Source organism: Petromyzon marinus, unplaced genomic scaffold (assembly GCF_048934315.1).
Source record: "Petromyzon marinus isolate PM22_M1 ecotype Great Lakes invasive population unplaced genomic scaffold, UKy_Petmar_22M1.pri1.0 PM_Scaffold_14, whole genome shotgun sequence".
Classification (NCBI taxonomy): Eukaryota; Metazoa; Chordata; class Hyperoartia; order Petromyzontiformes; family Petromyzontidae; genus Petromyzon; species Petromyzon marinus.
The window spans coordinates 690,081-715,929 of NW_027423102.1; the positions used below are offsets into that span (position 1 = coordinate 690,081).

The window sequence follows — 25,849 nt, forward strand, 5'->3', positions numbered from 1 at the left end:
CATGCACGCACTCACTGACTCACCGAGCCATTTACACAATTAACAATGCACTTACCAAATCACCCATGCATCCACTCACCCACTCAAACTCCCCCACCCACTCACCATCCGTCTCACTCACCCACTCGACCCCCCTCACTCACCCACTCGACCTCCCACACTCACCCACCTACTCACCAACCCACTCTCTCATCCAACCATTCATTCACACCCTCAACCTCCCACATTCGCCCACTCGGCCACCTACCAACTAACTCAACCACATACACCCGCTCACTCAACATTACCCACTCACCCTCTACCCACGCAATCAATCAATGCCTCCTTCACTCACCCAACCTGTCGCTCACCCAACCCCTCAGCCACCTACCTCCGTCTCAAGCCTCAGTGCAGTCCAAGCTCCAGGAGGGCCTCCTCCTCCTCGAACCCGCCGAGGTTGGGTCCCGTGTACGTGCCCTCGTGGCCCCGCACGCTCACGCGCACACGGGGTCGCGCGTTTGTTCTCGCCACGCGAACCTCGGCCGTTATCTCCCACCCGAGTCCCCGCCCACTGGGGCCCCATTAGGGTCCCCGTCGGGGGGAACAATGAGGTGTCCATCCGCTGTGTCTCCTCCCCTCTCGACCCCGCTAGGACCCCCTGCGCCGCTCACGATATCCCCCCAGGAGGACCCTGTCCCTCCTGATTCCATCTCGCGGGGTCGCCTCTCCGCACTCCCGCGCTTCAGCAGGCTCAGTGCTTGCACCACCATGCGGCGATCCTCTAAACCTGCGGAGGTGGACGAGGGTGGGGGGGATCATCATCGTCAGCAGCAAATGCAGCATCATTATTATTATAAGCAGCTACAGCAAGTCGCAGCATCATAATCATCATCTGAATTACCACCACCAGCAGGAGCACTATCATCACCATCTTCAACTTGCCAAGCCATCATCATTACATCATCACCAGATTAATAGATCTCTACCATCACCATGCGTAGAGACATTATCATTATATTCACTATCTCCTGCATATCCTAATCTCAACATAATTATCGTTAACATTATAACCAACATCATATCGATCAACGCACCGGTGTAAATTGTTCTAGTTGTATTCAATACAAATCAGTTAATATTTGCATCACTCGAACGTGCCACACCACTGCTCCACTCCCCACTGCCCTTCTCCATCCTCCCCTTACTCCTTGGCCCCTTAACCATCTGCCAACTGCCCCCTTGCTGCCCGGGCTCGTGGGTACCCTCAGAGGATTTGTATTCAGCTGTAATATCGAGGCTAGAATACATTTCCGCGTGATAAGCCACTTCGTTGAGTTATCATTTGTGATAGCCAGGTCGCTTCAGAGAAACATCTATATAGCTCAGTGAGCTTTACCGGGTAAAATACAAAATTGTTTAGTTTTTTTGTCTGATGGTAAGGTACCACGCAAACCACCACCATCATGACTGCTGTCAGGCTCCGTAGAGCAGGGTGCGTGTTTGTTGTCATCGTCTACAAGAGCTACACGTGGCAAACCGGGGGTGCTGTCGCATGGCTCGGCGATTGCGCATTTGCAGAATTAATCTGGCAAGGGTCACATGATCAGAAAAGGGGCAGTCCAGCAACATGAACCCTTGCACTGTGCCGCTCCCCACACCTGCAACCAACCAGCGTGGTGAAGTATGGTCAAATACACCGCAACGATCCGCTAGGTTGTGGCGGTCCCCATACAGCAGCGGAATCGTGAAAGGGCCATAGCGTGGTCGCACATCCATCGTCCCACGTGATACCACCTGCGGGGCACGCCTCGCAACGCTCAGGTGAGCGTTACCTGCACTCGCTTCCTGCCGGATAGCTTCAACCACCTGCCAGCCATCGTATCCCGAGGGGAGGTCGGGTCGCTTCATTTGCTCGTCGCTCCACAATTGGAAGTTCCTGGCAAAGGTGCGCGAGGTGGATGAGCTGGAGTCCTGTCTGTGAGCGTGTGGGTTTAGCACGCTGCGCTACAATGAATCCGGCGACCCGAGCTCGATTCCCGCTTACAGCCACCATCACCAGTACGTCCTGGATCTCGAGAGGTCGGTTCAGCCTTAAATTAGTATCTGGTACGATGTGTACACATCGCAACTCGGGAGAAAAAGGTAGCTCAGGGTGGTCCCGGCCACCCACACAGAACATTTGTGAAACCCAGAGATTATGCGTGAAAAACGTGCAGATCATTAGAAAAACAGGCAAATATCTTGCGTGATATCAAATATGGATCATGCGTAAAACACATACCGATCATACGCAAGAAACACACACTCAGGCAATGTATGAAAACACACTCATATGCTGCTGTAGGATACGTTGGTTCAGCAGATGTACAGGGTGATGGATTACAATGTAAAGTTTTTTTAAATGGCGATGAAGAATATTGTCCATTCATTTGCAGTCCAGCCGTACACTCATTCATTCACGTGCTATCTTTTCGTCTATGCATCGGTCAATCCGCAAGTCAATTATGCAAGAGGACTCAGTCCCCCCCTGCCCCGCCCCCCTCTGCAAGTAGTAGCAGCTCCCTGCACCACCCAGCTAACCCCACACTGCATGCCGCGTTCTGCGCGATGCCTCAAGTTCAAGGTCGTGTGGGTAACACATTACCGTGGTGATTATTGGAAATGTAACTCTTTATTTTACCAGGTAAGTGAGCCATATAGCTCTTTTTAAGAAGCGATCTGGTCACAAATGTTAGTTTTAACGGAGTGGCTCATGTTGTGGAAATTTATAGCAGTAAAATACTCTAAACCAGGGGTCTCAAACTCGCGGCCCGCAGGCCAATTGTGGCCCGCGGAACGATATTTTGTGGCCCACTATTTTGCCATCAATTATTTATTTATTTATATTTATTATATTTTTTTTACCATAGCTCAGGCTCGTGACAGCTTCCGGTGTTTGTTGACAAGTTAGCCAACGCGAATTAGCAACGTTAGTCACTTGGTTGAAACGTGATTCCGGAGTGACACCAAGTGGAAGGAAAATATATCCTGTCACCCTGTGCAAGGTACAGAGGACTTAGGAAGTGGGCGGACTCAACAAGTGTAATCAGTGACCTAATAAAGACAACAGAGTGTTGCAATAGGAAAGGTAAAATAATTACATGGATAGCAAATAGCATGAGATGGGTGGCAAGAACAGAAGCCAAATGTTGGTTAGAACCTGAATATTATAAAGAAGTTATAGATTATTATTACAAGAGAAACAAAGAAAAGGAAAAAGGACAGATATGTGCAATCGCAAAAGAAAATAATTTACCAAGAACAATTTAATCAAAAAGAGCAAGAAATTAAAAGATATAAAACATGAGACAATGCACTTGATGTTAAGAATTAAGACAGGTGGAGTAACATGGACACCAGAGTTAGCTCAATGGCATCCAGAGAGATTCGTTAGAGCAGAAAGATATGTAGGATGTGAACAAAAAGAAAATCTAGATCACTTTATTTATGAATGTGAAAGGTATAAACACCTGAGAGAGAACACGATTGATGAATTAAATAATGATAAGAAAAACGAAGTGCTCAAAAAAGCATGAACAATGATAAAGTTTTCAAATACCTCTCAGAATATATAGAAAGGGCATACTAAATAAGATCCCAAATACTCAGGTATTGGGATAAAAACATGTAAATATATCACCCCCACCTTCCCTGAGCTTTCCAGGATGTTCAAGCGGACCATGTGCCTTTTTGGGAGCACATATCTGTGTGAAAAAGCTCTTTTGCACCATGAACTTTAATAAGTCAAAGTACAGGTCCAAACTTACTGATGAGCATTTCAAGCCATACTGAGGGTCTCAATTGCTTCCTCCCTCAAGCCAAATGTGGCTCAGCTGTGTAAGAAGAGGAAGCGCTGCCAGGTCTCTGGAAGCATGGAGTAGGTAAGAGAAGCCTATGTTCTGAAGAACCGTTCATGTTCTGAACTGTTATTAATAAAGATTGAGAAGATTGGATTACTTGCACTTTTTTGTAATACTTGATGCGGCCCAGCCTCACCCAGACTCTACCTCCAGCGGCCCCCAGGTAAGTTGAGTTTGAGACTCCTGCTCTGAACGCATGTTTCTAAATATGGAGGGAAAAACTGGAAGACCTGGAGAACAATCCACGCGACCACGGGAGAGAGAGAGACATGCAAACTCCAAATATACAGGCGTCAGGGTCCGGATCTAACTCACGACCAATTGCATACCAGGTGAAGGAGTTAACATCCCACCACCGCGGCACCCTTATGTACCAGGTTACACAGTCACGGACTCAAATGAAGACACAGTCCCTTCATTTAACAGTCTGTTCGATAAATAAGTGCTGTTAGCGAGCACCTATTAAGGCTAGCATGCCACACGAGGAGGTGGGTGGTCAGTTTTACCCAGGATAGCCCTACTGGCTCTTTTCAGGAGGGTTCTACCACATTTCCCAGCAATGATTACTAGGCACAGTATATTCCAACTGGGTAATTTGCGGGCAATTGTATTTAATTCGGTTAATCTGGTCCATGACGCTGGGATCTTCAACGTCCACTGAATCAGACGGCACATGGTGCCTTTGCGGTGAACACGCCTGTAGCATTAAACAGGGCGGCCGCTGGATTCAAACCGCGAACATCTACGACAAGCGGCACACGTACAACTGCTACAGACACACGCCGAGTGTGTAATCACTCAATATGTGAGTGATTACACGCAATATTGTTGTGTGATTAAACACAACGTTGTTGTGTGTGTAATCACACACAAAAATATTGATGAGACGCAACGACGTTGTGTTGAGTGTAATCACAAACAACAACGTTGTGTTGAGTGTAATCACTCAAAACGACATTGTGTTGAATGTAATCACTCACAACGACGTTGTGTTTAGTGTAATCACTAACAACGACGTTGTGTTTAGTGTAATCACTAACAACGACGTTGTGTTTAGTGTAATCACTAACAACGACGTTGTGTTTAGTGTAATCACTAACAACGACGTTGTGTTGAGTGTAATCACTTACAACAACAACGTTGTGTTGAGTGTAATCACAGGCAACAATGTTGATGACACACAGCGTCCAACAGAGGGCGTCGTAGTCGTGCCATGGGGAGGTGGCGAGTGATGAACGCCACTGCGGCGCCGCAAAGAGATCAGAGCCGTGATATTTATTTATTTGTACACTGGAGGAGGAATCCGATGAGCTACGAAGTTCTTTATCACAAACGTCCAGCGTCTTGGCCGTCACGACAGAACGAGGCCGATAAACGTGGAGGTATAAATGAGGGTGATGCTAAGTCGGTGTGCCGTGCCCTAAGTGAGGTTGCCATGGGCGTGTGTGTTGGCCGTGTCAGGAGCGGGTGAGGAGGACGAGGCAAGGGGTGAGGAGGACGAGGTGAAGGGTAAGAAGAACGAGGTCAGGAGGTGAAGGGTGAGGACGAGATGAGGTGTGAGGAGGACGAGATGAGGTGTGAGGAGGACGAGGAGAGGGGTGAGGAGAACGAGTGAAGAGAACGAGGGGTGAGGAGGACGAGGGGTGAGGAGGACGAGGGGTGAGGAGGACGAGGGGTGAGGAGGATGAGGGGTGAGAAGGACGAGTCGAGGGGTGAGAAGGACGAGGTGAGGGGTGAGGAAGACGAGCTGAGGGGTGAGGAGGACGAGCTGAGGGGTAAAGCGGATGAGCTGAGGGGTGAGGAAGACGAGGTGATGGGTGAGGATGAGGTGAGGGGTGTGGACGAGGTGAAAGGTCAAGCGGACGACGTGATGGGTGAGGACGAGGTGAGGAAGACGAGCTGAGGGGTGAGGAGGACGAGGTGAGGAGGACGAGGGGTGAAGAGGACGAGCAGAGGAGGACGAGGTGAGGGGTGAGGAGGACGAGGTGAGGGTGAGGAGGATGAGCTGAGGGGTAAAGATGACGAGGCAAGGGGTGAGGAGGACGAGGCGAGGACGAGGTGAGGGGTGAGGAGGACGAAGTGAGGGGTGAGTACGAGGCGAGGGGTGAGGAGAACGAGGGGTGAGGAGGACGAGGCGAGGGGTGAGGAGGAGGCGAGGGGTGAGAACGAGGGTTGAGGAGGACGAGGCAATGGGTGAGGAGGACGAGGCGATGGGTGAGGAGGACGAGGTGATGGGTGAGGGGACGAGGTGAGGAGAGCGAGGGGTTAGAGAAGAACGAGGTGAGGGTGAGGAGGATGAGCTAAGGGGTAAAGATGACGAGGGCGAGGACGAGGTGAGGGGTGAGGAGGACGAAGTGAGGGCGAGGTGAGGGGTGAGGAATACGAGCTGAGGGATGAGAAGGACGAGGTGAGGGGTGAGGAGGACGAGGGGTGAGGAGGACGAGGCGAGGGGTGAGGAGGAGGCGAGGGGTGAGAACGAGGGTTGAGGAGGACGAGGCAATGGGTGAGGAGGACGAGGTGATGGGTGAGGAGGACGAGGTGATGGGTGAGGACGAGGTGAGGAAAGCGAGGGGTTAGAGAAGGACGAGGTGAGGGTGAGGAGGATGAGCTAAGGGGTAAAGATGACGAGGCAAGGGGTAAAGATGACGAGGCGAGGACGAGGTGAGGGGTGAGGAGGACGAAGTGAGGGCGAGGTGAGGGGTGAGGAATACGAGCTGAGGGATGAGAAGGACGAGGTGAGGGGTGAGGAGGACGAGGCGACCCGAGCTCGAGTCCCGCTTACAGCCACCATCACCACTGCGTCCTGGATCTCGAGAGGTCGGTTCAGCCTTAAATTAGTATCTGGTACGATGTGTACACATCGCAACTCGGGAGAAAAAGGCAGCTGAGGGTGGTCCCGGCCACCCACACAGAACATTTGTGAAACCCAGAGATTATGCGTGAAACATGTGCAGATCATTAGAAAAACAGGCAAATATCTTGTGTGATATAAAATATGGATCATGCGTAAAACACATACCGATCATACGCAAGAAACACACACTCAGGCACACTCATATGCTGCTGTAGGATACGTTGGTTCAGCAGATGTACAGGGTGATGGATTACAATGTTAAGTTTTTTTTTTAAAATGGCGATGAAGAATATTGTCCATTCATTTGCAGTCCAGCCGTACACTCATTCATTCACGTGCTATCTTTTCGTCTATGCATCGGTCAATCCGCAAGTCAATTATGCAAGAGGACTCAGTCCCCCCCTGCCCCGCCCCCCTCTGCAAGTAGTAGCAGCTCCCTGCACCACCCAGCTAACCCCACACTGCATGCCGCGTTCTGCGCGATGAGTTCAAGGTCGTGTGGGTGACATATTACCGTGGTGATTATTTGAAATGTAACTTTTTATTTTACCAGGTAAGTGAGCCATATAGCTCTTTTTAAGAAGCGATCTGGTCACAAATGTTAGTTTTAACGGAGTGGCTCATGTTGTGGAAATTTATAGCAGTAAAATACTCTAAACCAGGGGTCTCAAACTCGCGGCCAGAAGGCCAATTGTGGCCCGCGGAACGATATTTTGTGGCCCACTATTTGGCATCACTTATTTATTTATTTATTTATTTATTATATTTTTTTACCATAGCTCAGGCTCGTGACAGCTTCCGGTGTTTGTTGACAAGTTAGCCAACGCGAATTAGCAACGTTAGTCACTTGGTTGAAACGTGATTCCGGAGTGACACCAAGTGGAAGGAAAATATATCCTGTCACCCTGTGCAAGGTACAGAGGACTTAGGAAGTGGGCGGACTCAACAAGTGTAATCAGTGACCTAATAAAGACAACAGAGTGTTGCAATAGGAAAGGGAAAATAATTACATGGATAGCAAATAGCATGAGATGGGTGGCAAGAACAGAAGCCAAATGTTGGTTAGAACCTGAATATTATAAAGAAGTTATAGATTATTATTACAAGAGAAACAAAGAAAAGGAAAAAGGACAGATATGTGCAATCGCAAAAGAAAATAATTTACCAAGAACAATTTAATCAAAAAGAGCAAGAAATTAAAAGATATAAAACATGAGACAATGCACTTGATGTTAAGAATTAAGACAGGTGGAGTAACATGGACACCAGAGTTAGCTCAATGGCATCCAGAGAGATTCGTTAGAGCAGAAAGATATGTAGGATGTGAACAAAAAGAAAATCTAGATCACTTTATTTATGAATGTGAAAGGTATAAACACCTGAGAGAGAACACGATTGATGAATTAAATAATGATAAGAAAAACGAAGTGCTCAAAAAAGCATGAACAATGATAAAGTTTTCAAATACCTCTCAGAATATATAGAAAGGGCATACTAAATAAGATCCCAAATACTCAGGTATTGGGATAAAAACATGTAAATATATCACCCCCACCTTCCCTGAGCTTTCCAGGATGTTCAAGCGGACCATGTGCCTTTTTGGGAGCACATATCTGTGTGAAAAAGCTCTTTTGCACCATGAACTTTAATAAGTCAAAGTACAGGTCCAAACTTACTGATGAGCATTTCAAGCCATACTGAGGGTCTCAATTGCTTCCTCCCTCAAGCCAAATGTGGCTCAGCTGTGTAAGAAGAGGAAGCGCTGCCAGGTCTCTGGAAGCATGGAGTAGGTAAGAGAAGCCTATGTTCTGAAGAACCGTTCATGTTCTGAACTGTTATTAATAAAGATTGAGAAGATTGGATTACTTGCACTTTTTTGTAATACTTGATGCGGCCCAGCCTCACCCAGACTCTACCTCCAGCGGCCCCCAGGTAAGTTGAGTTTGAGACTCCTGCTCTGAACGCATGTTTCTAAATATGGAGGGAAAAACTGGAAGACCTGGAGAACAATCCACGCGACCACGGGAGAGAGAGAGACATGTAAACTCCAAATATACAGGCGTCAGGGTCCGGATCGAACTCACGACCAATTGCATACCAGGTGAAGGAGTTAACATCCCACCACCGCGGCACCCTTATGTACCAGGTTACACAGTCACGGACTCAAATGAAGACACAGTCCCTTCATTTAACAGTCTGTTCGATAAATAAGTTCTGTTAGCGAGCACCTATTAAGGCTAGCATGCCACACGAGGGGGTGGGTGGTCAGTTTTACCCAGGATAGCCCTACTGGCTCTTTTCAGGAGGGTTCTACCACATTTCCCAGCAATGATTACTAGGCACAGTATATTCCAACTGGGTAATTTGCGGGCAATTGTATTTAATTCGGTTAATCTGGTCCATGACGCTGGGATCTTCAACGTCCACTGAAGCAGACGGCACATGGTGCCTTTGCGGTGAACACGCCTGTAGCATTAAACAGGGCGGCCGCTGGATTCAAACCGCGAACATCTACGACAAGCGGCACACGTACAACTGCTACAGACACACGCCGAGTGTGTAATCACTCAATATGTGAGTGATTACACGCAATATTGTTGTGTGATTAAACACAACGTTGTTGTGTGTGTAATCACACACAAAAATATTGATGAGACGCAACGACGTTGTGTTGAGTGTAATCACAAACAACAACGTTGTGTTGAGTGTAATCACTCAAAACGACATTGTGTTGAGTGTAATCACTCACAACGACGTTGTGTTGAGTGTAATTACACACAACGACGTTGTGTTTAGTGTAATCACTAACAACGACGTTGTGTTCAGTGTAATCACTAACAACGACGTTGTGTTTAGTGTAATCACTAACAACGACGTTGTGTTGAGTGTAATCACTTACAACAACAACGTTGTGTTGAGTGTAATCACAGGCAACAATGTTGATGACACACAGCGTCCAACAGAGGGCGTCGTAGTCGTGCCATGGGGAGGTGGCGAGTGATGAACGCCACTGCGGCGCCGCAAAGAGATCAGAGCCGTGATATTTATTTGTACACTGGAGGAGGAATCCGATGAGCTACGAAGTTCTTTATCACAAACGTCCAGCGTCTTGGCCGTCACGACAGAACGAGGCCGATAAACGTGGAGGTATAAATGAGGGTGATGCTAAGTCGGTGTGACGTGCCTTAAGTGAGGTTGCCATGGGCGTGTGTGTTGGCCGTGTCAGGAGCGGGTGAGGAGGACGAGGCAAGGGGTGAGGAGGACGAGGTGAAGGGTAAGAAGAACGAGGTCAGGAGGTGAGGGGTGAGGACGAGATGAGGTGTGAGGAGGACGAGATGAGGTGTGAGGAGGACGAGGAGAGGGGTGAGGAGAACGAGTGAAGAGAACGAGGGGTGAGGAGGACGAGGGGTGAGGAGGACGAGGGGTGAGGAGGACGAGGGGTGAGGAGGACGAGGGGTGAGGAGGACGAGGGGTGAGGAGGATGAGGGGTGAGAAGGACGAGTCGAGGGGTGAGAAGGACGAGGTGAGGGGTGAGGAAGACGAGCTGAGGGGTGAGGAGGACGAGCTGAGGGGTAAAGCGGATGAGCTGAGGGGTGAGGAAGACGAGGTGATGGGTGAGGATGAGGTGAGGGGTGTGGACGAGGTGAAAGGTCAAGCGGACGACGTGATGGGTGAGGACGAGGTGAGGAAGACGAGCTGAGGGGTGAGGAGGACGAGGTGAGGAGGACGAGGGGTGAAGAGGACGAGCAGAGGAGGACGAGGTGAGGGGTGAGGAGGACGAGGTGAGGGTGAGGAGGATGAGCTGAGGGGTAAAGATGACGAGGCAAGGGGTGAGGAGGACGAGGCGAGGACGAGGTGAGGGGTGAGGAGGACGAAGTGAGGGGTGAGTACGAGGCGAGGGGTGAGGAGAACGAGGGGTGAGGAGGACGAGGCGAGGGGTGAGGAGGAGGCGAGGGGTGAGAACGAGGGTTGAGGAGGACGAGGCAATGGGTGAGGAGGACGAGGCGATGGGTGAGGAGGACGAGGTGATGGGTGAGGGGACGAGGTGAGGAGAGCGAGGGGTTAGAGAAGGACGAGGTGAGGGTGAGGAGGATGAGCTAAGGGGTAAAGATGACGAGGGCGAGGACGAGGTGAGGGGTGAGGAGGACGAAGTGAGGGCGAGGTGAGGGGTGAGGAATACGAGCTGAGGGATGAGAAGGACGAGGTGAGGGGTGAGGAGGACGAGGGGTGAGGAGGACGAGGCGAGGGGTGAGGAGGAGGCGAGGGGTGAGAACGAGGGTTGAGGAGGACGAGGCAATGGGTGAGGAGGACGAGGTGATGGGTGAGGAGGACGAGGTGATGGGTGAGGACGAGGTGAGGAAAGCGAGGGGTTAGAGAAGGACGAGGTGAGGGTGAGGAGGATGAGCTAAGGGGTAAAGATGACGAGGCAAGGGGTAAAGATGACGAGGCGAGGACGAGGTGAGGGGTGAGGAGGACGAAGTGAGGGCGAGGTGAGGGGTGAGGAATACGAGCTGAGGGATGAGAAGGACGAGGTGAGGGGTGAGGAGGACGAGGCGACCCGAGCTCGAGTCCCGCTTACAGCCACCATCACCACTGCGTCCTGGATCTCGAGAGGTCGGTTCAGCCTTAAATTAGTATCTGGTACGATGTGTACACATCGCAACTCGGGAGAAAAAGGCAGCTGAGGGTGGTCCCGGCCACCCACACAGAACATTTGTGAAACCCAGAGATTATGCGTGAAACATGTGCAGATCATTAGAAAAACAGGCAAATATCTTGTGTGATATAAAATATGGATCATGCGTAAAACACATACCGATCATACGCAAGAAACACACACTCAGGCAATGTATGAAAACACACTCATATGCTGCTGTAGGATACGTTGGTTCAGCAGATGTACAGGGTGATGGATTACAATGTTAAGTTTTTTTTAAATGGCGATGAAGAATATTGTCCATTCATTTGCAGTCCAGCCGTACACTCATTCATTCACGTGCTATCTTTTCGTCTATGCATCGGTCAATCCGCAAGTCAATTATGCAAGAGGACTCAGTCCCCCCCTGCCCCGCCCCCCTCTGCAAGTAGTAGCAGCTCCCTGCACCACCCAGCTAACCCCACACTGCATGCCGCGTTCTGCGCGATGCCTCAAGTTCAAGGTCGTGTGGGTGACACATTACCGTGGTGATTATTTGAAATGTAACTTTTTATTTTACCAGGTAAGTGAGCCATATAGCTCTTTTTAAGAAGCGATCTGGTCACAAATGTTAGTTTTAACGGAGTGGCTCATCTTGTGGAAATTTATAGCAGTAAAATACAGGCCAATTGTGGCCCGCGAAACGATATTTTGTGGCCCACTATTTGACACCTATTATTTATTTATTTTTAAATTATTAATTTTTTTTACCATAGCTCAGGCTCGTGACAGCTTCCGGTGTTTGTTGACAAGTTAGCCAACGCGAATTAGCAACGTTAGTCACTTGGTTGAAACGTGATTCCGGAGTGACACCAAGTGGAAGGAAAATATATCCTGTCACCCAGTGCAAGGTACAGAGGACTTAGGAAGTGGGCGGACTCAACAAGTGTAATCAGTGACCTAATAAAGACAACAGAGTGTTGCAATAGGAAAGGGAAAATAATTACATGGATAGCAAATAGCATGAGATGGGTGGCAAGAACAAAAGAACCTGAATATTATAAAGAAGCTATAGATTATTATTACAAGAGAAACAAAGAAAAGGAAAAAGGACAGATATGTGCATTCGCAAAAGAAAATAATTTACCAAGAACAATTTAATCAAAAAGAGCAAGAAATTAAAAGATATAAAACATGAGACAATGCACTTGATGTTAAGAATTAAGACAGGTGGAGTAACATGGACACCAGAGTTAGCTCAATGGCATCCAGAGAGATTCGGTAGAGCAGAAGGATATGTAGAATGTGAACAAAAAGAAGAAAATCTAGATCACTTTATTTATGAATGTGAAAGGTATAAACACCTGAGAGAGAACACGATTGATGAATTTAATAATGATAAGAAAAACGAAGTGCTCAAAAAAAGCATGAACAATGATAAAGTTTTCAAATACCTCTCAGAATATATAGAAAGGGCATACTAAATAAGATCCCAAATACTCAGGTATTGGGATAAAAACATGTAAATATATCACCCCCACCTTCCCTGAGCTTTCCAGGATGTTCAAGCGGACCATGTGCCTTTTTGGGAGCACATATCTGTGTGAAAAGCTCTTTTGCACCATGAACTTTAATAAGTCAAAGTACAGGTCCAAACTTACTGATGAGCATTTCAAGCCATACTGAGGGTCTCAATTGCTTCCTCCCTCAAGCCAAATGTGGCTCAGCTGTGTAAGAAGAGGAAGCGCTGCCAGGTCTCTGGAAGCATGGAGTAGGTAAGAGAAGCCTATGTTCTGAAGAACCGTTCATGTTCTGAACTGTTATTAATAAAGATTGAGAAGATTGGATCAGTTGCACTTTTTTTTGGAATACTTGATGCGGCCCAGCCTCACCCAGACTCTACCTCCAGCGGCCCCCAGGTAAGTTGAGTTTGAGACTCCTGCTCTAAACGCATGTTTCTAAATATGGAGGGAAAAACTGGAAGACCTGGAGAACAATCCACGCGACCACGGGAGAGAGAGAGACATGCAAACTCCAAATATACAGGCGTCAGGGTCCGGATCGAACCCACAACCTCTTGCATACCAGGTGAAGGAGTTAACATCCCACCACCGCGGCACCCTTATGTACCAGGTTACACAGTCACGGACTCAAATGAAGACACAGTCCCTTCATTTAACAGTCTGTTCGATAAATAAGTTCTGTTAGCGAGCACCTATTAAGGCTAGCATGCCACACGAGGGGGTGGGTGGTCAGTTTTACCCAGGATAGCCCTACTGGCTCTTTTCAGGAGGGTTCTACCACATTTCCCAGCAATGATTACTAGGCACAGTATATTCCAACTGGGTAATTTGCGGGCAATTGTATTTAATTCGGTTAATCTGGTCCATGACGCTGGGATCTTCAACGTCCACTGAAGCAGACGGCACATGGTGTCTTTGCGGTGAACACGCCTGTAGCATTAAACAGGGCGGCCGCTGGATTCAAACCGCGAACATCTACGACAAGCGGCACACGTACAACTGCTACAGACACACGCCGAGTGTGTAATCACTCAATATGTGAGTGATTACACGCAACATTGTTGTGTGATTAAACACAACGTTGTTGTGTGTGTAATCACATACAAAAATATTGATGAGACGCAACGACGTTGTGTTGAGTGTAATCACAAACAACAACGTTGTGTTGAGTGTAATCACTCAAAACGACATTGTGTTGAGTGTAATCACTCACAACGACGTTGTGTTGAGTGTAATTACACACAACGACGTTGTATTGAGTGTAATCACTTACAACAACAACAACGAGGTGTTGAGTGTAATCACAAGCAACAATGTTGATGACACACAGCGTCCAACAGAGGGCGTCGTAGTCGTGCCATGGGGAGGCGGCGAGTGATGAACGCCACTGCGGCGCCGCAAAGAGATCAGAGCCGTGATATTTATTTATTTGTACACTGGAGGAGGAATCCGATGAGCTACGAAGTTCTTTATCACAAACGTCCAGCGTCTTGGCCGTCACGATAGAACGAGGCCGATAAACGTGGAGGTATAAATGAGGGTGATGCTAAGTCGGTGTGCCGTGCCCTAAGTGAGGTTGCCATGGGCGTGTGTGTTGGCCGTGTCAGGAGCGGGTGAGGAGGACGAGGCAAGGGGTGAGGAGGACGAGGTGAAGGGTAAGAAGAACGAGGTCAGGAGGTGAGGTGTGAGGAGGACGAGATGAGGTGTGAGGAGGACGAGGAGAGGGGTGAGGAGAACGAGGAATGAAGAGAACGAGGGGTGAGGAGGACGAGGGGTGAGGAGGACGAGGGGTGAGGAGGACGAGGGGTGAGGAGGACGAGGGGTGAGGAGAGTGAGGGGTGAGGAGGACGAGGGGTGAGGAGGACGAGAGTGAGGAGGACGAGGGGTGAGGAGAGTGAGGGGTGAGGAGTAAGAAGAACGAGCTGTGGGGGTGAGGACGAGGTGAGGGGTGAGAACGAGGTGAGGGTTGAGGACAAGTGAGGTGGACGAGGTGAGGGGTGAGAATGAGGCGAGGGGTCAAGAGGACGAGGTGAGGGGTCAAGCGGACGACGTGAGGGGTAAGGAGGACGAGGTGAGGGGTGAGGAGAATGAGGAGCAGGGTGCGGTGGACGAGCGAGGGGTGGGGAGGACGAGGGGCGAGGAGGACGGGGGGTGAGAAGTAAGAAGAACGAGGTGTGGGGTGAGGAGGACGAGGGGTGAGGAGGACGAGGTGAGGGCTGAGGAGAGCGAGGCGTGAGAGCGAGGGGTGAGGAGAGCGAGGGGTGAGGACAGCGAGGGGTGAGGACAGCGAGGGGTGAGGAGGTGAGGAGCAGGGTGCGGTGGACGAGCGAGGGGTGAGGACGGGGGGTGAGAAGAAAAACGAGGTGTGGGGGTGAGGACGAGGGGTGAGGAGAGCGAGGGGTGAGGAGAGCGAGGGGTGAGGAGAGCGAGGGGTGAGGAGAGTGAGGGGTGAGGAGGACGAGGGGTGAGGAGGACGAGGGGTGAGGAGGACGAGTCGAGGGGTGAGGAGGAAGAGGTGAGGGGTAAGAAGAACGCGGTGTGGGTGAGAAGGACGGGGTGAGGGGTGAGGTGGGCGAGGCGTGAGGATGACGAGGCGCGGGGTGCGGTGGACGAGGTGAGGTGAGGGGTGAGGAAGACGAGCCGAGGGGTGAGGAGAACGAGGGGTGAGGAGGACAATGTGTGAGGAGGACGAGGGGTGAGGAGGGTGAGGTGAGGGGTGAGTAGGACGAGTCGAGTGGTGAGGAGGACAAGATGAGAGGTAAGAAGAACGAGGTGTGGGGTGAGGAGGACGAGGCAAATGGTGAGAACAGCAAGGGGAGGGGAGGACGAGGAGTGAGGACGAGCTAAGGGTGAGGAGGACGAGGCGAGGGAGAGGTGAGGGGTGAGAAGGACGAGGTGAGCGGTGAGGACGACGACGGGTGAGGAGGACGAGCTGAGGTGAGAGGACGAGTCGAGGGGTGAGGAGGACGAGGTAAAAGGTGAGGCGGACGAGGGGTGAGGAGAGCGATGGGTGAGGAAGATGAGGCGAGGGGTGAGGAGGACGAGGGGTGAGGAGGACGAGGTGAGGGGTGAGGAAGACGAGCTGAGGGGTGAGGAGGACGAGGGGTGAGGAGGACGAGCTGAGGGGTAAAGCGGATGAGGTGAGGGGTGAGGAAGACGAGGTGATGGGTGAGGATGAGGTGAGGGGTGTGGACGAGGTGAAAGGTCAAGCGGACGACCTGAGGGGTGAGGACGAGTTGAGGAAGACGAGCTGAGGGGTGAGGAGGACGAGGTGAGGAGGACGAGGGGTGAAGAGGACGAGCTGAGGAGGACGAGGTGACGGGTGAGGAGGACGAGGTGAGGGTGAGGAGGATGAGCTGAGGGGTAAAGATGACGAGGCAAGGGGTGAGGACGAGGCGAGGACGAGGTGAGGGGTGAGGAGGACGAAGTGAGGGGTGAGGAGGATGAAGTGAGGGGTGAGTACGAGGCGAGGGGTGAGGAGAACGAGGGGTGAGGAGGACGAGGCGAGGGGTGAGGTGAAGAGGACGAGCTGAGGAAGACGAGGTGAGGGGTGAAGAGGACGAGGTGAGGGGTGAGGAGGACGAGGTGAGGGGTGAGGAGGACGAGGTGAGGGGTGAGGAGGACGAAGTGAGGGGTGAGGAGAACGAGGGGTGAGGAGAACGAGGGGTGAGGAGGACGAGGCGAGCGGTGAGGAGGAGGCGAGGGGTGGGAACGAGGGTTGAGGAGGACGAGGCGATGGGTGAGGAGGACGAGGTGATGGGTGAGGACGAGGTGAGGAGAGCGAGGGGTTAGAGAAGGACGAGGTGAGGGTGAGGAGGATGAGCTAAGGGGTAAAGATGACGAGGCAAGGGGTGAGGACGAGGCGAGGACGAGGCGAGGACGAGGTGAGGGGTGAGGAGGACGAAGTGAGGGCGAGGTGAGGGGTGAGGAATACGAGCTGAGGGATGAGAAGGACGAGTCGAGTGGTGAGGAGGACAAGATGAGGGGTAAGAAGAACGAGGTGTGGGGTGAGGAGGACGAGGCAAATGGTGAGAACAGCAAGGGGAGGGGAGGACGAGGAGTGAGGACGAGCTAAGGGTGAGGAGGACGAGGCGAGGGAGAGGTGAGGGGTGAGAAGGACGAGGTGAGCGGTGAGGACGACGACGGGTGAGGAGGACGAGCTGAGGTGAGAGGACGAGTCGAGGGGTGAGGAGGACGAGGTAAAAGGTGAGGCGGACGAGGGGTGAGGAGAGCGATGGGTGAGGAAGATGAGGCGAGGGGTGAGGAGGACGAGGGGTGAGGAGGACGAGGTGAGGGGTGAGGAAGACGAGCTGAGGGGTGAGGAGGACGAGGGGTGAGGAGGACGAGCTGAGGGGTAAAGCGGATGAGGTGAGGGGTGAGGAAGACGAGGTGATGGGTGAGGATGAGGTGAGGGGTGTGGACGAGGTGAAAGGTCAAGCGGACGACCTGAGGGGTGAGGACGAGGTGAGGAAGACGAGCTGAGGGGTGAGGAGGACGAGGTGAGGAGGACGAGGGGTGAAGAGGACGAGCTGAGGAGGACGAGGTGACGGGTGAGGAGGACGAGGTGAGGGTGAGGAGGATGAGCTGAGGGGTAAAGATGACGAGGCAAGGGGTGAGGACGAGGCGAGGACGAGGTGAGGGGTGAGGAGGACGAAGTGAGGGGTGAGGAGGATGAAGTGAGGGGTGAGTACGAGGCGAGGGGTGAGGAGAACGAGGGGTGAGGAGGACGAGGCGAGGGGTGAGGTGAAGAGGACGAGCTGAGGAAGACGAGGTGAGGGGTGAAGAGGACGAGGTGAGGGGTGAGGAGGACGAGGTGAGGGGTGAGGAGGACGAGGTGAGGGGTGAGGAGGACGAAGTGAGGGGTGAGGAGAACGAGGGGTGAGGAGAACGAGGGGTGAGGAGGACGAGGCGAGCGGTGAGGAGGAGGCGAGGGGTGAGAACGAGGGTTGAGGAGGACGAGGCGATGGGTGAGGAGGACGAGGTGATGGGTGAGGACGAGGTGAGGAGAGCGAGGGGTTAGAGAAGGACGAGGTGAGGGTGAGGAGGATGAGCTAAGGGGTAAAGATGACGAGGCAAGGGGTGAGGACGAGGCGAGGACGAGGCGAGGACGAGGTGAGGGGTGAGGAGGACGAAGTGAGGGCGAGGTGAGGGGTGAGGAATACGAGCTGAGGGATGAGAAGGACGAGGTGAGGGGTGAGGAGGACGAGGTGAGGGGTGAGAACGAGGGGTGAAGGAGAACGGGGTGAGGAGGACGAGGCGAGATGCGAGGACGGGGTGAGGACGAGGTGAAGGGTGAGGAGGAGGTGATGTTTGATTCGTGACAAAACATGTAATAAAGTTATTAATAACAATCTGAATTATAGTCAATTATTCACGTCTACTACAGAGAGTGCAGGTAGCCGTGTGAGGATGAGGTGAGAACGAGGTGAGGGGTAACGACGAGGTGAGTAGAACGAGAGGCGAGGGGTGAGAACGGGGTGAGGGTTGAGGACGACGGGTGAGGTGGACGAGGTGAGGGGTGAGGATGAGTCGAGAGGTGAGGGGTGAGGATGAGTCGAGGGGTGAGGAGGACGAGGTAAAACGTGAGGCAGACGAGGAGTGAGGAGGACGATGGGTGAGAAAGATGAGGCGAGGGGTGAGGAGGACGAGGGGTGAGGAGGACGAGGGGTGCCGAAGACGAGGGGTGAGGAGGACGATGGGTGAGGAGGACGGGAGTGAGGAGGACGAGGGGTGAGGAGAGTGAGGGGTGAGGAGGACGAGGGGTGAGGAGGACGAGAGTGAGGAGGACGAGAGTGAGGAGGACGAGGGCTGAGGAGAGTGAGGGGTGAGGAGTAAGAAGAACGAGCTGTGGGGGTGAGGACGAGGTGAGGGGTGAGAACGAGGTGAGGGTTGAGGACAAGTGAGGTGGACGAGGTGAGGGGTGAGAATGAGGTGAGGGGTGAGAATGAGGTGAGGGGTCAAGAGGACGAGGTGAGGGGTCAGGCGGACGACGTGAGGGGTAAGGAGGACGAGGTGAGGGGTGAGGAGGATGAGGAGCAGGGTGCGGTGGACGAGCGAGGGGTGAGGAGGATGAGAAGTGAGGAGGACGGGGGGTGAGACGTAAGAAGAACGAGGTGTGTGGGTGAGGAGGACGAGGCGAGGGCTGAGGAGAGCGAGGGGTGAGGACGGGGGGTGAGAAGAAAAACGAGGTGAGGACGAGGGTTGAGGAGAGCGAGGGGTGAGGAGAGCGACGGGTGAGGAGGACGAGGGGTGAGGAGAACGAGGGGTGAGGAGGACGAGAGGTAAGGAGGTGAGGGGTGCGAAGGACGAGTCGAGGGGTGAGGAGGAAGAGGTGAGGGGTAAGAAGAACGCGGTGTGGGTGAGAAGGACGAGGTGAGGGGTGAGGTGGGCGAGGCGTGAGGATGACGAGGCGCGGGGTGCGGTGGACGAGGTGAGGTGAGGGGTGAGGAAGACGAGCTGAGGGGTGAGGAGAACGAGGGGTGAGGAGAACGAGCGGTGAGGAGGACGATGTGTGAGGAGGACGATGGGTGAGGAGGACGAGGGGTGACGAGGGGTGAGGAGGGTGAGGTGAGGGGTGAGTAGGACGAGTCGAGTGGTGAGGAGGACAAGATGAGGGGTAAGAAGAACGAGGTGTGGGGTGAGGAGGACGAGGCAAATGGTGAGGACAGCGAGGGGAGGGGAGGACGAGGAGTGAGGACGAGCTAAGGGTGAGGAGGACGAGGCGAGGGAGAGGTGAGGGGTGAGAAGGACGAGGTGAGCGGTAAGGACGACGACGGGTGAGGAGGACGAGCTGAGGTGAGAGGACGAGTCGAGGGGTGAGGAGGACGAGGGGTGAGGAGGACGATGGGTGAGGAAGATGAGGCGAGGGGTGAGGAAGATGAGGCGAGGGGTGAGGAGGACGAGGGGTGAGGAGGATGAGGGGTGAGAAGGACGAGTCGAGGGGTGAGGAGGACGAGGTGAGGGGGGAGGAAGACGAAGTGATGGGTGAGGATGAGGTGAGGGGTGTGGACGAGGTGAAAGGTCAAGCGGACGACGTGAGGGTTGAGAGGACGAGCTGAGGAGGACGAGGTGAGGGGTGAGGAGGACGAGGTGAGGAGGATGAGCTGAGGGGTAAAGATGACGAGGCAAGGGGTGAGGAGGACGAGGCGAGGACGAGGTGAGGGGTGAGGAGGACGAAGTGAGGGGTGAGGAGAACGAGGGGTGAGAACGAGGGTTGAGGAGAACGAGGCGATGGGTGAGGAGGACGAGGTGATGGGTGAGGACGAGGTGAGGAGAGCGAGGGGTTAGAGAAGGACGAGGTGAGGGTGAGGAGGATGAGCTAAGGGGTAAAGATGACGAGGCAAGGGGTGAGGACGAGGCGAGGACGAGGTGAGGGGTGAGGAGGACGAAGTGAGGGGTGAGGAGAACGAGGGGTGAGAACGAGGGTTGAGGAGAACGAGGCGATGGGTGAGGAGGACGAGGTGATGGGTGAGGACGAGGTGAGGAGAGCGAGGGGTTAGAGAAGGACGAGGTGAGGGTGAGGAGGATGAGCTAAGGGGTAAAGATGACGAGGCAAGGGGTGAGGACGAGGCGAGGACGAGGTGAGGGGTGAGGAGGACGAAGTGAGGGCGAGGTGAGGGGTGAGGAATACGAGCTGAGGGATGAGAAGGACGAGGTGAAGGGTGAGGAGGACGAGGCGAGGGGTGAGAACGAGGGGTGAAGGTGAACGGGGTGAGGAGGACGAGGCGAGATGCGAGGACGGGGTGAGGACGAGGTGAAGGGTGAGGAGGAGGTGATGTTTGATTCGTGACAAAACATGTAATAAAGTTATTAATAACAATCTGAATTATAGTCAATTATTCACGTCTACTACATAGAGTGCAGGTAGCCGTGTGAGGATGAGGTGAGAACGAGGTGAGGGGTAAGGACGAGGTGAGTAGAACGATAGGCGAGGGGTGAGAACGAGGTGAGGGTTGAGGACGACGGGTGAGGATGAGGCGAGGGGTGAGGATGAGGCGAGCGGTGAGGACGAGGTGAGTAGAACGGGGGTGAGGACGAGGCGAGGGGTGAGGAGAACGAGGTGAGAAGATGAGGGGTGAGGAGGGCGAGGGGTGAGGAGGGCGAGGGGTGAGGAGGGCGAGGGGTGAGGAGGGCGAGGGGTGAGGAGGGCGAGGGGTGAGGAGGGCGAGGGGTGAGGAGGGCGAGGGGTGAGGAGGGCGAGGGGTGAGGAGGGCGAGGGGTGAGGAGGGCGAGTGGTGAGGAGGGCGAGGGGTGAGGAGGGCGAGGGGTGAGGAGGGCGAGGGGTGAGGAGGGCGAGGGGTGAGGAGGGCGAGGGGTGAGGAGGGCGAGGGGTGAGGAGGGCGAGGGGTGAGGAGGGCGAGGGGTGAGGAGGTCGAGGGGTGAGGAGGGCGAGGGGTGAGGAGGGCGAGGGGTGAGGAGGGCGAGGGGTGAGGAGGGCGAGGGGTGAGGAGGGCGAGGGGTGAGGAGGGCGAGGGGTGAGGAGGGCGAGGGGTGAGGAGGGCGAGGGGTGAGGAGGACGAGGGCTGAGGAGAGTGAGGGGTGAGGAGTAAGAAGAACGAGTTGTGGGGGTGAGGACGAGGTGAGGGGTGAGAACGAGGTGAGGGTTGAGGACAAGTGAGGTGGACGAGGTGAGGGGTGAGAATGAGGTGAGGGGTGAGAATGAGGTGAGGGGTCAAGAGGACGAGGTGAGGGGTCAAGCGGACGACGTGAGGGGTAAGGAGGACGAGGTGAGGGGTGAGGAGGATGAGGAGCAGGGTGCGGTGGACGAGCGAGGGGTGAAGAGGATGAGAAGTGAGGAGGACGGGGGGTGAGACGTAAGAAGAACGAGGTGTGTGGGTGAGGAGGACGAGGCGAGGGCTGAGGAGAGCGAGGGGTGAGGACGGGGGGTGAGAAGAAAAACGAGGTGAGGACGAGGGTTGAGGAGAGCGAGGGGTGAGGAAGACGAGGGGTGAGGAGAGCGAGGGGTGAGGAGGACGAGGGGTGAGGAGAACGAGGGGTGAGGAGGACGAGAGGTAAGGAGGTGAGGGGTGCGAAGGACGAGTCGAGGGGTGAGGAGGAAGAGGTGAGGGGTAAGAAGAACGCGGTGTGGGTGAGAAGGACGAGGTGAGGGGTGAGGTGGGCGAGGTGTGAGGATGACGAGGCGCGGGGTGCGGTGGACGAGGTGAGGTGAGTGGTGAGGAAGACGAGCTGAGGGGTGAGGAGAACGAGGGGTGAGGAGAACGAGCGGTGAGGAGGACGATGTGTGAGGAGGACGATGGGTGAGGAGGACGAGGGGTGACGAGGGGTGAGGAGGGTGAGGTGAGGGGTGAGTAGGACGAGTCGAGTGGTGAGGAGGACAAGATGAGGGGTAAGAAGAACGAGGTGTGGGGTGAGGAGGACGAGGCAAATGGTGAGGACTGCGAGGGGAGGGGAGGACGAGGAGTGAGGACGAGCTAAGGGTGAGGAGGACGAGGCGAGGGAGAGGTGAGGGGTGAGAAGGACGAGGTGAGCGGTGAGGACGACGACGGGTGAGGAGGACGAGCTGAGGTGAGAGGACGAGCTGAGGTGAGAGGACGAGACGAGGGGTGAGGAGGACGAGGGGTGAGGAGGACGATGGGTGAGGAAGATGAGGCGAGGGGTGAGGAAGATGAGGCGAGGGGTGAGGAGGACGAGGGGTGAGGAGGATGAGGGGTGAGAAGGACGAGTCGAGGGGTGAGGAGGACGAGGTGAGGGGGGAGGAAGACGAAGTGATGGGTGAGGATGAGGTGAGGGGTGTGGACGAGGTGAAAGGTCAAGCGGACGACGTGAGGGTTGAGAGGACGAGCTGAGGAGGACGAGGTGAGGGGTGAGGAGGACGAGGTGAGGAGGATGAGCTGAGGGGTAAAGATGACGAGGCAAGGGGTGAGGAGGACGAGGCGAGGACGAGGTGAGGGGTGAGGAGGACGAAGTGAGGGGTGAGGAGAACGAGGGGTGAGAACGAGGGTTGAGGAGAACGAGGCGATGGGTGAGGAGGACGAGGTGATGGGTGAGGACGAGGTGAGGAGAGCGAGGGGTTAGAGAAGGACGAGGTGAGGGTGAGGAGGATGAGCTAAGGGGTAAAGATGACGAGGCAAGGGGTGAGGACGAGGCGAGGACGAGGTGAGGGGTGAGGAGGACGAAGTGAGGGGTGAGGAGAACGAGGGGTGAGAACGAGGGTTGAGGAGAACGAGGCGATGGGTGAGGAGGACGAGGTGATGGGTGAGGACGAGGTGAGGAGAGCGAGGGGTTAGAGAAGGACGAGGTGAGGGTGAGGAGGATGAGCTAAGGGGTAAAGATGACGAGGCAAGGGGTGAGGACGAGGCGAGGACGAGGTGAGGGGTGAGGAGGACGAAGTGAGGGCGAGGTGAGGGGTGAGTAATACGAGCTGAGGGATGAGAAGGACGAGGTGAAGGGTGAGGAGGACGAGGCGAGGGGTGAGAACGAGGGGTGAAGGTGAACGGGGTGAGGAGGACGAGGCGAGATGCGAGGACGGGGTGAGGACGAGGTGAAGGGTGAGGAGGAGGTGATGTTTGATTCGTGACAAAACATGTAATAAAGTTATTAATAACAATCTGAATGATAGTCAATTATTCACGTCTACTACATAGAGTGCAGGTAGCCGTGTGAGGATGAGGTGAGAACGAGGTGAGGGGTAAGGACGAGGTGAGTAGAACGAGAGGCGAGGGGTGAGAACGAGGTGAGGGTTGAGGACGACGGGTGAGGTGGACGAGGTGAGGGGTGAGGATGAGGCGAGGCGAGCGGTGAGGACGAGGCGAGAAGATGAGGGGTGAGGAGAACGAGGGGTGAGGAGGGCGAGGGGTGAGGAGGGCGAGGGGTGAGGAGGGCGAGGGGTGAGGAGGGCGAGGGGTGAGGAGGGCGAGGGGTGAGGAGGGCGAGGCGTGAGGAGGGCGAGGGGTGAGGAGGGCGAGGGGTGAGGAGGGCGAGGGGTGAGGAGGGCGAGGGGTGAGGAGGGCGAGGGGTGAGGAGGACGAGGGGTGAGGAGGACGAGGGGTGAGGAGGACGAGGGGTGAGGAGGACGAGGCTAGGGGTGAGGAGGACGAGGCTAGAGGTGAGGAGGACGAGGCTAGGGGTGAGGAGGACGAGGCTAGGGGTGAGGAGGACCAGGCTAGGGGTGAGGAGGACGAGGCTAGGGGTGAGGAGGACGAGGTGAGGTCGGTAAGGGAGGTGTCCGTCTCCGGAGTGTTGCATGATATTTGTTGCTATGCTCGATGTTTGGTTGGTGACATAACATTCAATAAAGTTCTAAATAACATCCTGAAAGATAATAAATTACTCGTGTCTGCTGCATAGAGGCCAGGTACCCGCGTTTGCCTTCTGCGTGTGCGTGTAGATAAATCAGAATCTGTATTTTACATGAGTTTTGACGTTCTCATTCACACACGTCCAGAAGGGTCGGGTTAGCCAGTTGCATCAACAACAAAATGCAATTAAAGATACTCGAGTAAGGATTGAGAAAATGTAGTCAAGTCACGAATAAATGTCATGTAAAATCAAACTGTGCAAGCTCATACCTTCTTGTAGATTTGTCAACATCAAATCCAAGCTTGGGCAAGATGGCAAAACACCAACAAAGTACCATACCAAGACAGTGGCCTCGATTAAATTGCATTCAAACATTGAACTCTCGACACGTGGGTGAAGAGGTTCCGAGTTTCAAATCGCAGACGCAAAAGCCGCGTCGAGAACTTTGAGCACTGGCTGATACGGAGGCAGCTTCCTCTGCCCCCATAGGGTGCCTGGGGGCACGTGATCTGGCTCCGCCCATGGTAGGCGGGGCCAATTGCGTCACTTCCTGCGCACTCACCTCCGACCCCAATGGCGTTACGTCACTCCGGCAGGGCGAGCGAGCTGAGCGGCTGCGTTTGTCTCTTGCGCCCCCAACAGGAGCCATGAAGTTCTTCAAGAGACGGCAGCAGATGCAAGCGACGCTGGAGACTCCAAATTCGTCAACAGTGGAGGTGAGTGGCGCCACCTCTTGCGTTGGAGTTATACGAAGCAACAAATAGAGTACTGCGATCACATCGAGAAAAAATATTATTTTTTAAAATATTTAAATTTTACTTTAAATTGAGCGCTTGGTGCGTGGGTAACGAGGTTCATAGTTTAAGATCACAGATTGAGAGTTTCATCAAGGATTTTAGTCGGAGAAAGCTTTCTCTGGGCAGTTGGTCCTTGTTTGCGTTGCCAAGGTGATAGCATCTCGTGTCAACTGCCATTTCCCAGCAGCTGTGCCTGGGGGTCACGTGACGTTTGGTGACGCAATAAGGCCCGAGCCATTGGCTCCGCCCTTTTTGGGTAAAGCCAGTGACGTAATCCCTGCTATTGATGACGTCATCACTGTATTCGATGCGTTCTTCACTGAAATTGACGTCGTCACTGTAATTGATGACGTCATCACTAATCGATGTCATCGCTGTAGTCGATGGCGTAATCGCTGCATCTGATGACGGCATCGCTGCATTTGATTACGTCAGTGCTGCGGGCTCCTTATCGCTGCGTGGTGGCCTGTAATTCGGGCAAAGCCAGCGATCTGAGCACCTGTGTTTCTTTATCTGCGTCGGCAAGAATATACATGATATTCTTCAACAGACCACAGTTGAGAAAGCAACACATGAGACAATGAATGTGTCAACAGAGTAGGTGCGTAGTGCCACCTCTTGGGGGCCGTCCATAAATGACGTCACGCACTTGGGGGGTTGGCAGACATTTGTGACGATATGTGACGGGGGGGGGGGGTTTTGAGAAATGTGATGTCACATCAAAATGCGCAATTTTAAATAAAAATAGACAACACGTTCTACTTAATTAAATACTTTTTAATAAATGTTCTACAACATCAGAGTGCAGCACCACATTAATACGCACTACAATGGCAATAGTTTAATATGTTTTCTTGTTCATGTTTTTTGTTTGTTGCGGATGCACCCGATTCAAGGGCTGA

At 53.6% G+C, this 25,849-nt stretch overlaps 1 long non-coding RNA gene across 1 annotated transcript; it reads right to left on the bottom strand.

Moving 5' to 3' along the window:
* LOC142922675 (uncharacterized) lies at nucleotides 1–25,167 on the bottom strand. Its single transcript, XR_012940224.1, has 3 exons — nucleotides 24,420–25,167; nucleotides 1,812–1,915; nucleotides 1–766 (listed from the first exon to the last, which is right to left on the bottom strand). It is a non-coding gene; the product is annotated as an uncharacterized LOC142922675 (long non-coding RNA).
* Nucleotides 25,168–25,849: the final 682 nt, after the last annotated feature.